Genomic DNA, 12,622 nt, shown 5'->3' on the forward strand with positions numbered 1-12,622 from the left:
TGCAGTAAAGTTTCCTCAGATATTTAAAAAATTAGATTGGATGAGACTACAGGAAAAAGAAACAGTAAAATTTAAATAGCAAGATAGTAAGAAATGATATGCTTTTTACTCCTTACTAATATCACAACACTCATATCATTTACTTGAATTAATGTTCTTTATCCCGTTGGGGTTTCTTAGAAGATGATATTATCTGTGAGTTTCCCTGATTGGTGGGGGGAGGGAGTAAATCTCTTTGAATGTGAATATGCAAATCCACTATCTCAAAGCTAGAGGAAGCTTTGAAAAAGTTACCGTATTAAGTGTTACAGGGAAAGGGATTCTCTCTAATTTTAGCATTCTCATAGGGACAAGTGAGTCTAATTCTTGCAAGGTATGCAAAAACCCACCCCCCATCTTCCCTGTTCTCACTGCACGTGGCTGAATGGATGTGTGCTGAAAAGAATGTGCTCCAGCAAACAGGCCACAGTCAAAAAAATGGCACTCGAGGAGACAGGAAGGAAGGATGTGTATCAGTTTCTCAGTAGCAGAGAATAATCAGGAGACAATGGAAGTCAGATGGGCATCCCGCTTCCTGTAGACCAAGAACTCAAAATCAAAGCCCTGTCATCCCTACAAGTCCTTTTCAAACTGTGGCTTCATGGGCTATAAATCGTCTTCTATCTGGCCATGAGTGCTGACTCTATGGGACTTATTTCCCTTTGGAGCGCAGGATGATGCAATGGGTGAGAGCCCAGGTTTTATAGGTAGAGAGAACAGGATGAGGACGGTAGCCTAGCGCTAACACCGGACAGGTGTTCTCAGGCACGTGGCTTATCCAAGGGTCCCGGGCAGTGGGTTTCTCCTCTAAGGCCCTCAGAGAAGTAACTCCCATCTCACAGGATCATTGTGTATTAAATGAGATAAAATATAGAAAACTCTCATACTTCAGTTACCAGTCCTGTTGAGTTTTTAAAAATGGTAGCTGTTGATAATAATAATGATAATAAAGAGAAAAAGAGGAAGAGGGCCGGGCATGGTGGCTCGTGCCTGTAATCCTAGCACTCTGGAAGACCAAGGCAGGAGGATCGCTTGAGCTCAGGAGTTCGAGACCCGTCTCTACTAAAAAGTAGAAAACTTAGGAGTCATGGAGCATGCCTGTAGTCCCAGCCACTCGGGAGGCTTGAGGCAGTAGGATCACTTTAGCCCAGGAGTTGAAGGTTGCAGTGAGCTACAACGAGACCATTGAGCTCTACCCAGGGTGACAGAGTGAAACTCTGTCTCAAAAAAAAAAGGAGGAGGAAGAAAGAGATTAGAAAGCAGAAAACAAGCAAGATAGGGTCACAATGGAAGCTCTGCCTTACTGATAGGTCCTTGAGGCTTTGCTCTTATAATCACATTATACTTAGGACTTAGAGCCAGGACGGACGAGCTGTAAGTGAAAGTCTAAACTCTGTCTTTGCTACTCTCCCTACCTTTCAGTGCACAGGTCTTCCTTATGCCTCACCATCCCTTCATCAATCAGACAACACCTCCCCTCCTGCTGTCTGTTTGGTGGCCAGAGCCCAACACTACCTCTCCAGCTCTAAGAGGCGGGCCACTCCCAGTTGCTCCTTCATCTCTTCCTGTTGTTTCCCTTGGAGTTCTGCACTCAGCTGTCCATCCCTTGGAAAACGATCTGACAAAATAGCGGCGTTTCAGTGTCAATGTCTATCAGAAACGTCAATATATTACTTGCCCAAAGGTACCTGATTTTTAAATGGCTGTATTAGTCAGGGTTCAACCAGATGGACAGATCAGCAGGAGTCATCTATTAAGAGATTTAGTGGAAGGAGTTGGCTTACACAATTGTGGGCGATGGGAAAGCAAGTCTGAAATCTGCAGGGCAGGCTGTCAGGAGGGAGGGGCAGGCTAGAACACTCAGGCAGGAGCTGAAGTTGCTGCTGATAACAGAATATCTTCTTCTGGGGCTCCCCAGTACTGTTCTTAGGGCTTTTCAACTGTTTGAACCAGACCCACTCAGAGTACCTGTGATGTTTCTCTCCCTTAAAGTTAGCTGATAACAGACTCTAATCACCTCTACAAAATACCTTCACAGCAGCCCTGCACTAATGTGTGATTGAGTAACAAAGAATCACAGCCTCACTCAGCTTACACATAACTGACCAGCACAGTCTACCCCTTGTCAACTTGGCATCCATATACATCTCCTTAAACCATGCTTAAAGTTAACTATATATATATTATGCTAGATTTTAAGGGGAAAAGAGAAAGAAGAAAAAAATATATTCAGTTAATACATATACAAACATATTCATAATTTAAAATTAAGTCCTCATTTTGAAACTGGTGGTCATAACTTGTATCTGTAACCACTTTCTTCACCACCTAGCCCATACTCACTCTGCCTTCAGAAGGCACCTCAGCTGGTTAGGGGCTGCTGCTTCATAGAGTGACCCAGACTTTTATTCTTGAAGGGTCTGGACAATCAGAAGTCCTGGCTGAATTGGGCTGTTTGGTTTTCCATTGACTTGAAATCACAGGTCATGGTAGTGCTAAGGGATGCCCTAACCAATCGCCTACATTTCTCACCCCCACGCTGAAAACCTAATTTCCCCCTGGTAATCGGGATCCCTCTCCAATCGGTATTTCTTTTTTATTTATCTTTTTATTACTTCATATTATGTATTTCAACTGTGTTCTTTGCCTGCTGATCTAGAGGCATAAAGAACTCAAAGTGGCCAGTTGGCAATCTTAAATTCCAGTCCAATAGAATAATTGTTATGTCTCCTGATAGAAGCATTTCTCCTTTTGAAACTAAGACCAGCGGTGCCTAAGATCACAAACATGAGAAGGAAACATTTTGCTAATGGATGCCTGGCAGCAATAGTGAGTGATGCTGATCTCATCTGGATTCCTGAACCCATGAATCTTGGCTATGGGAGAATTAGCACCATATCTGAGATATGGTTTAGAGCATATGCAGCCACCTGGACAGCCGGCCCAGTTCTGTAAGGTACTTCCACCCAGCCAGTGCTGTGACTGAGTCTTTGAAAGCCCATTCCACCATTCTATCAAGCCAGCTGCTTCAGGATGCCAAAGAACATCAAAAGAGCAGTGAATTCCATGAGCACGGGCACATTGTCACACTTCATTTGCCGTAAAGTTAGTGCCTTAATCAGAAGCAGTGTTGGATGAAATGTGATGATACTGAATAAGACATTCTGAAAAGTCCACCATGGGTAGCTGTGGCAGAAGAACTGTGTGCAGGTCAGGGAAGTCCATATCCAGGATAAACATCTATTCCAATGAGAATAAACTGTTACCCCCTTGGTGTTGGAGGACCAATTATGAATGAAGATAATCCTGGTTTTTGTAGTTATTCATCTCATCTTCTCCTCGGATGTGATTTTTTAAAAAATAATCCACTAGCCAGCTGTCTGATCCCCCATGTGAATTGTGACAGATTGCAGGGGGCTCAGTGTCAGTCTCCACTGTTGGCATTTTGGGCATGCAGCAGTGGCTATAGCCAGTTTGGCCTTAGTCTGGCCATTTCTTCTTCCAGGCAAATGTCCAAGTGCATTGCTTAAATTTCTGCCCACTGCGAGGATTTTCCTTCATCACTGTTCTTTAAGAATGCCACAGGATGAGGCCAAAGTGCCGTAGCTGTCCATGTTTAGATGGTGCCTGCATATCACACAGAACCGTCTGGAACCAGGCCTGTGCTTTCTCCTCCTTGGTTGGTTGTAGGAACTCTAGGTGAGGTTGTAAGTTCAGGCTGGCAGAGAGAAGGTAGTGTAGCAAGAATAGAGGTCATGGGCATTTGGAACATTTTTTCATGCAGCTTACCTACACCTTCAGGCCAGTGGTTGAATATTTTGAATACTGTAGAATGTGAAAATTCCAGAGGGCTCTCTCATGACTTGCTGGAAAAACAGGAATTTCAGGGATTAGCCTCAGCCTCAAGTTTTAAGAAATGGCACTGGAGGACCAATTATGAATGAAGATGATCCTGGTTTTTATAGTTATTCATCTCATTTTCTGCTCAGATGTGATTTTTTTAAAAATAAGTCCTTAGATCTTAAGTCCAGCCTACAATGCTAGCCAATGCCACATCCCAGGCCCATCTCCTGGGTCAAACATGGAAAACTTTTATAGTACCAAGGAGATAGATGTTTTAGAAATGAAAATATCTCCCCAACTTTTCTATGTTTTCTCAATATCTATCAAACCACTGCTGTGGTATAGAAATTGACTTCATACTTTATTCTTATGAGAATGTGAAAAGAAGTATGAATATAACTAGGAATTTTCTTTTAACTTTTGTTAGCAAAAATGTACCTCTTGAATATTTAATAACTTTTTTTTATTCATGCATTTAATGCTTAATATATCCCAGGATAACGCAGAGATACTTACAGTTTCTGTTCCTATAGAGCAGGATAGATAGAAGAAATCAAGGACCTACAATTATGAGCTTAATTAGAATCCTAGGTTTATATTTCCTTGAAGATTATACATCTTAAATTCTCTTTTATCTGAGGATTAAATAAAAATATGTGCCTTGTTTTCTTTATTAGTGATAGTATTGCATCTAAATTGAGTTTGTACTTTAAAGTGTATAATATTGTAACTCATGCAACAGAAAAATGCTCATAACAGAACTCAAATTATGTTAAACAATATACTTGATTTAATCTAAAATTCTTAGAATTAAGTTGTCTGTCACCATCCAAATTTTATAAATAACATGCAACTAGGGCCTCCAGTTTAATAAAAGACATAGCTAAAATACTCAACTACTTAGTTTAAGAATATATCTATATTCCAAATATTCTGGTTAGCTTGAATTTTATTTCACTCAAGTACATTTAAATCTCTAGTCAGGATGATATGATCGAATCAATTGTTTCATCCAAACACAAATTCAACTTTATAAATAAGTATGCATTTATACTTTGTAACATAGAAATAGATTTTCAGAATTTATAAATTATGTATACAAAGCTTATTTAAGATGTTTTTGCAGCTATGTTATAAAATTAAATGATTATTTTGTCTTATTTTAATTAAAATTATGGTGTAGTACATGTAATAAAATATTTTGATCATGGAGATTGTACTAGTCCCAGTAGATATTTTAAACAGTTTTATTGCATAATTGCAATAAAATTATTGTATAATTATTGTATAATATTGTATAATTATTGTATAATATTGTATATATAATATTGTATAATAATATTATTGTATAATTTGCATACCATAAATCTACCCATTTTAAGCAAACAATCCAATCATTTTCAGTAAATTTACAGAGTTTTGTAGTCCCCAATCCAATTTTAGAACATTTATATCACCTAAAAAGATCCCTAGTAACCATCTTCAATCAATCTCTGCTCCCACCTCCCATCTCTAGGCACCAATGATCAGATTTATGCCTCTACGGATTTACGTTTCCTAGACATTTCATATACGTGAAATGATGCAATATGCACTCTTTTGCATCAGCTTCTGGAATCATAATTTTGGGGTTCAGCTATATTATAGCATGTATTGGTAGCTTATGCTCTTTTGCCACTGAATAAGTACTTCATTGTAGATATAGCACATTTTGTTTGTCCACTCATTGTCGAAGTACATTTTTATTGTGGCAAGTTTTTCACTCTTATGAATAACTCTGCTGTGAATATTTGTGTCTAAGTCTTTGTGTGGTTGTATGGTTACATTTGTGGTGGTGGTGGTTGTGGATAACAAAGTAAAATTTCTTGGTCATATGATACATGTTCAGCTTTCCAGAAACCCCTAAAGAGGTTGCCTGGTCTATATTACCACCAGGAATATATGGGGATCCCAGTTTCTTCATATTCTTACCAATATTGAATGATGTTTGGCTTTTAGATTAAAGCCATTCTAGTGTCTATAAAGTGATATCTCATTATAGTTTAATTTATATTTCCCCCTTATGTCTAATGATGTCAAATATATAAATATATTTGAAGTGCAAAAGTTTGCACTTTCATTAGCTATAGTTTATCAATTTTTTTTCACTTGTACATTCAAAGTTATATTAATAATTAAGGAATCTTGGCCTAATTCAAAGGCACAAGGATTTATTTCTATATTTTCTTCTAATATCTTTACAGTTTTAGCTCTAACATTTAGGCCTACAATCCATTTTGAGTTAATTTTTTTAGTATGGTGCAATGTAATGGTATAAATGTGTCTTTTTATAACTAGATATCCAGTTGTCTTAGCACCATTTGTTGAAAAGATTGTCCTATATCCCATTGAATTGCTTTTCCACTTTTGTTGCAAATTAATTGATCAGAAATATAGTGGTTTATTTATGAGTTCTCAATTCTTCTCTGTTTATCTATTAATACATATCTATTGTTATGTGAGTGTTATATTGTCTTGATTATTGTAGTCTATATTTTATGTTTTATGCTGGGAAAGTATAAATCCTCCAATTCTGTTCTTTTTCAAAATTGTTTTTGCTATTCTGGGCCTTTTGCATTTCCACGTAAATGTTAGGATCAGTTTGTCAATTTCTATAAGAAACCTGTTGGAATATTAAGGATTGAAGAGAAGCTATAGATCAATTCCAGAAGAATTACTGTTTTCATATTGAGTCTTTCAATTCATGAACATGAAGTAGATCACCTTTATTTAGATCATTAATTTATCTTGTAAATGTTGTACAATCTTTAAGTTCTTTGGTTAAATTTATCCTTAGGTGATCTTTTTCATTGCTATTGTGAACTGTTGGCGGGAATGTACATTAGTGTAGCCAGGAAAATAATATAAATGCTCCCAAAAAACTAAAAATAGAATTACCATATAATCTAGCAAACCTACTCTGTGGATATGACCAAAAGAATTGAAATGAGTATGTCAAAGATATATGCACTTCCATTTTAATTTCTGCACTATTCACAATAGCCAAGATATGTTGGTAACCTAAGTATCACCAACAGATGAAAGGATAAAGAAAAGGTGGCATATATGCACAAGGGAATACTATACAGCCTTAAAAACGAAATTACCTTAATTTCATTTTCGTATTTTTCAATACTAGTACATAGAAATACAATTGATATTTTTGTTTATCGATATTGTGTCCTGCAACCTTGATGAATTCATTTATTAGTTTTAGTAGCTTTTGTGGGATGGAGTTGGGGGAGGGTGTTCTTTAGAATTTTCTTCATTCAGGATCATGCCATCTACATATAGTTCTGCTTCTTCCTTCCAATCTGGATGTCTGCTATTTATTTATTTTCCTTGTATGATTGAGCTGGCCACAAACTAGTAACAAGATTAAATAGAAATGGTGAGAATGGATATCCCTGCTTTGTTTCTGGATCTTAGGGAGAATACACTGAATATTTCACAGCCAGGTATTATGTTAGCTTTAGGTTTTTTGTAGACATCTTTTATCATGTTGAGAATATTCCTTTCAATTACTCATTTATTGAAAATTTTTATTATAAATGGATTTTGGGTTTGATATTCTGGGTTTGTTGAGGTTTTCATGTGTTTTTTTTATTTCATCAACAGGGTGTATGACATTAGTTAGTATTTTGATGTGAAACCAAACTTTATATTTCTGGTATGAATCTCACTTGGTAATGGTTTATAATTCTGTTCTTATATTGCTGGGTTTTGTTTGCTAATGTTTTGTTGTTGTGAAATCTTGTATATATATATATATATATATATATATATATATATATATATATATATTCATGGGGGATATTTGTCCAAAATTTGTAATGCATCTGTGTGGCTGTACTATCAGGATAATGCTAACCATATAGAATAACTTTTTAAAAGTGTTTCCTACTCTTTATTTTTCTGAAAGAGTTTGTAATTAATCGTCAATTTGTCTTTAAATGTTTGATACAATTTACCAGTGAAACCATCTGGACTTAAGTTTTTCTTTGTCGGACACATTTTCTCTCCCTCTTTTTTTTATTTATTAATAGAATTCAAAGCCTCTTGTCTTGTATGTTGGAGACATTTTCATTACTGATTCTATCTTTTATTTATAATATATCTATTCAGATATCTTTTTCTTAAGTTAATTTTGGTAGTTTGTGTCTTTCTAGGAATTTTTTGGTTTCTTCCAATTTGTCTTACTTATTGGCAGAAACCTGTTTTTAGTAATCTCTTATGATTTTTGAGATTGCTTTAAGGTCAATAGGGATGTCCTCACTTTCATTTCTGATTTTGGTAATTTGTATATTTTCTGTTTTTCCTTGATGATTCTAACTAAATGCTGTGAATTTTAATGATCTTATCAAAGAACCAACTTTTAATTTAATTGACTTTCTCTATTTTTCTGCTTTCTATGCTATTATTGGATTTTGTTCTTCTATCTTCTTCATTCTGCTTACTTTGGGTTTAGTTTGCTATTCTTTTTCTGTTTTCTGAAGGTGGAAGTTTACTTTTCTAATGTAGATGTTTAAAGCTATAAATTTCCCTTTAGCTTCATCCTGTAAGTTTTGATGTTTTGTCTTTGTTTTTATTCAGTTAAAACTACCTTGTAAATTTCCTCGTAATCTTTGTTGGCACATGGGTAATTTAAAAGTATGTTGCTTGATTTCCAAATATTTGTGGATTTCTCAAATTTTGTCATCTTGTTAATTTTTAGTTTAATTTCTTTATGACTGGAAAATGTATCTTGTATAATTTTAATTCCATTGAATGTATTCAGTCTTCCTTTACAGCCAGGCATATGGTGGAAAATTTCATGACCTGCGCCAATAGAGCGGGGTAGCCTCAGGATAAAACTCCAATCTACTCATATTTGGAGAATTTCTGGAAGAGGAAATACCTGTTTATCATTTAAATATGGAGGGAGAGCTCTACAATGAAAAATTTGTATTAACCTAAACATAGTTTTGTATCAAACTATGCAGTAAATGTCATTGCAAAAACAAGTTCTGGATAAAAATAATGATGCTGTTAGAAAATATCTATGGGAAAAGATTTTGATGTGGTTACAAAAATTATCTTCATAATTAAACAAACACTTTCTTTGATTTCTACCAAGAAAAAAAATATATACGTATGTGTGTATGTATGTGTTTGCTATCAGAAGAAAACCTTGAAGTGAATGATTTAATCCAAACAGGTTATGCATCAGGCTCAATGCCGGATATTGAATCCCAGTCCCAGGAGCTCAAGAGAGATTAAATACTATCTTCTTAAATAATAGTAGAATATCAAATATCACAAAGACACATTTTAATTTAAAAAATCAGACTGATGCATTTTGGCTAATTTTCTTCTACGTTAGGAGTACATGATAGTAAAAAACAAAAACAAAACAAAACCTCTCAGAAAAGTGTCTGGGATGGCCCGTTTTACTATTTTATTTGGTAAAACAAAGAAATTGGTAAACAATCAGAGAACGCTATTGTGCTCCTCTCCAATTACCACCACTAAAAATGTGAGCAAGTAAAAATAATTCTTCTACATTAAAAAGAGCCTAAACCCAAGGATTTTCAGCTCTGAGTAGAAAGACAATAGTCATACTTCTTCTTCTTCTTCTTTCTCCTTTCTTTTTCCCTTCTAACCTTCCCTCCCTTTCTTTCTCCTTCCCTTCCCTTCTTCTTTCCTTCCTATGCTCCCTTTTCCTCTTTCTCCTCCTAATTTTCTTTCCTCCTTCCTCCTCCTCCTCCTCACGCTCCATCACTCCCTCCTGCCTCTCTCCTTCCCTCTCCTCAGGAAAATAAAAAGCCAATATTTCAAGATTAAGTATCTCATCCTTTAAATAAAGATGGCGACCCAGAACTAATATCTGAGTGAAAATGTTCAGTATTCAGGACAAGATATTCATAAACTTTGACACTGGTTGAGCCCAGAACAAAAGCTGTAGAATATCTTAGTTATTAGGGTTTGAATTGTAACTATAGTTTCTATACTAAATAAGATTCAGAATAAGGTTTCATGAAAATAAAAGAACTCAAGTAACATTAAAAAAGATAATTCAAGGAATCTGTGACAAATACTGGGCAATGAATGGGAAGTAGCAGAGTACTAATAAATCATAGATGCATGAGAATGTTTCCATTTGGGATGGTTAAAAATGTTTGCAGCTTGAAATAATAGAATTAATTTAATTGTGTTTGTATTCATTAGAAATGATACTATTTTAGGCTATTCTACTATCCTCTGCCACCAAGGGGAGATGGGGCTACTCATGTTTTTGGCTTATTTGTGTCTCTATTCAATGTATAATTAAGGTACAATTTTAAAAGCTTCATTATTTTAGAATTTGTTGAATATCTTGAATTATTAATCAAACTTTGGTTTGGTAACCACAAAAATGATTTTTCTCCAGAATTATTTTCCATTTATTTTTGAAATCAGAGTGCAATTTTAAGAAAAATTTAATCCATATTTTTTTATTCATCAACTCTTAAACTGTTAAAGTACATTATTGTTTTTAATGGATATTTTATGTTCTAAAGAGGTCTTTTGAGCTATTTCAATGACATTTTTATTTCCATTGTAAAACACAATGATTATTTTTTTTAACTGGGGAATTACAAAACAATCTGGAAGAAAAAAATCTCCTCGAGTCTTACCTCCTTGCATACCTTTTTTATTGGGTGCATTGCTACTGTTGCTACTACAGGCATGAGACCCTAGGTACAGCCACCTTAGGTAGAAAAGAGAAAAGAATTGGACCCAAACCAGTACAAGGCATTTTTTGGAATAGCTTCCCTTTCCATTTATGAACAAAGAGTACATATGTTCAGATTTATGACTGAATCCCACGGTTGTGTGCATAATCACTGGATTTGTCTTATACTTTTTATTATCATGATTCAAGTAAAATTATTTGAGATGAATTTAGAGACGAAATTGTGTCAAGCAAGATACAAGATATTCATAAAGAGGGAAAGAGCTCCATTTAGTAAATTTGTAAGAGTAATGGAATGAGATGAGGATATTAATGGGTAACACTCTCCTGTTCTTTGTTAGGAGAAGCCAGACCTGACATCGTTTAGAGGCAATACCAGGGCTTTCAGGATGTATCTTTAATTCAGTGCCGTGCCTGTATCTACCTTATCACTGCTCAGTCCAAGGTAGCTACAGGCATAGAGAAGTAAAGTGACAAGTAAATAGCTAGACAGACTGGAATGCAAGCAGGTGAAGTAGGCAGTTGCTAGTGGAATCAGGACGTGGTTCATCCTGAGCATTTCTCTCCACACAGCTTTGCACTGAAATACGACATTCCATAATTAGGGATTTGTTTCTTTGGCTAGAAGCTTTGTCCTCTATAACAATTCAAATTATTCCAATAAAGAAAAAACACACACCGAGTAATCCTTCTTAGTCAGTGATCAAGTATATCAGCTTCTTTCTAAGAATTATGAGTTTTGATGAAGGACAGCATATTTTGTTTTTAGAGGGGGAGTTTGAATTTTCTAGATATATTTGTAAGAGTCCCCCAAAATGCATTCGATTTTCCCAAGATTCCGTCTACATAGATTAAAAGAGACACAGTAAAAACACAATTTTCTACCATGCTCATAGTCAATTCCAAAAGCAATCTGTCAAAGGAATTCTGTAGTTGGTTGAGTTATTTATAATCTAATAAAGATCAGACAATATATTCTGATACAGTTCCTTTGGTGTGAGTTTTCATGAATAATGCCAGTTTAAAATTATTTTTTCTTTTGTTACAAGGCATAATATCCAGGCAGTAGTTAGATTTTTAAAAAATTTATATATTTTATTAATTTTATTTTTAATTGAAAACTCATAATTATATACATTTATGGAGTATAATGTGGTGTTTTGATATATGTATACAACCCATGTAGCCCCCATTGTACTCTGAAGCAGTTAGAAGTTGACCCAGTTCTACTGGGATAGGCTCATAGCATGCAAAGGGGTAAGTGTTCTGCCAAAAGTTTTAGAGTTATCCTCAAAACATTAGAGGTAAAAATCTAATCTATAGAGAGCATGTGTGGTAACCCCCAAATCTGGCTTATAATAGGTGCCTAGTAATAATTAATGCCAGAATTTTGTTCTCTAAGATGTTTTCAAACATCATACTCCTATATTTCCTCATTTTATCATTGCATCCTCATAAAGGAAGATATATATTATCCATTTTTGCAAATGTAATAACTGAGTCTTAGGGTAGCTATGAAAGTCAAATCTTTGAAAAAAGAGAAAGTTCTGGTAATTCTATGATACTATAGTTTTTTTTCCCTACTCAGCCACCTTCTTAGTTTTTCCCCAGAAATCTTTCAAGGTTTCCTGTAAGAATGTATGTCTATGCTTTTCAGAATAAAGTTTCTGAGGTCCATTCGAGAACCAAGTAGGAGCCCAGACTCAGGATATTTAAAACTACCCGTGGGATCTAATACCTGAGTGGGTTGATAGATTCCTTTCTTCTCCTCTCCCTTATTGCACTGGAACCGAAGCAAAGTTGTAATTCTTGGAGAGTTTCGGAATGGGAATGTAGTTCAAACCTGGGTGTTAGCCACTATCTGAATGTTAAAAGGTAATTGAATAGGAGAAATACAAGTACAATTGGATATGTAGGCTAGAGGCACTAAGTTGCAGTCTCCAAGAGGTCACACTGAAATGAATTTTTTAAAAGGGCTATAAAATT

Source organism: Microcebus murinus, chromosome 15, assembly GCF_040939455.1.
Source record: "Microcebus murinus isolate Inina chromosome 15, M.murinus_Inina_mat1.0, whole genome shotgun sequence".
Classification (NCBI taxonomy): Eukaryota; Metazoa; Chordata; class Mammalia; order Primates; family Cheirogaleidae; genus Microcebus; species Microcebus murinus.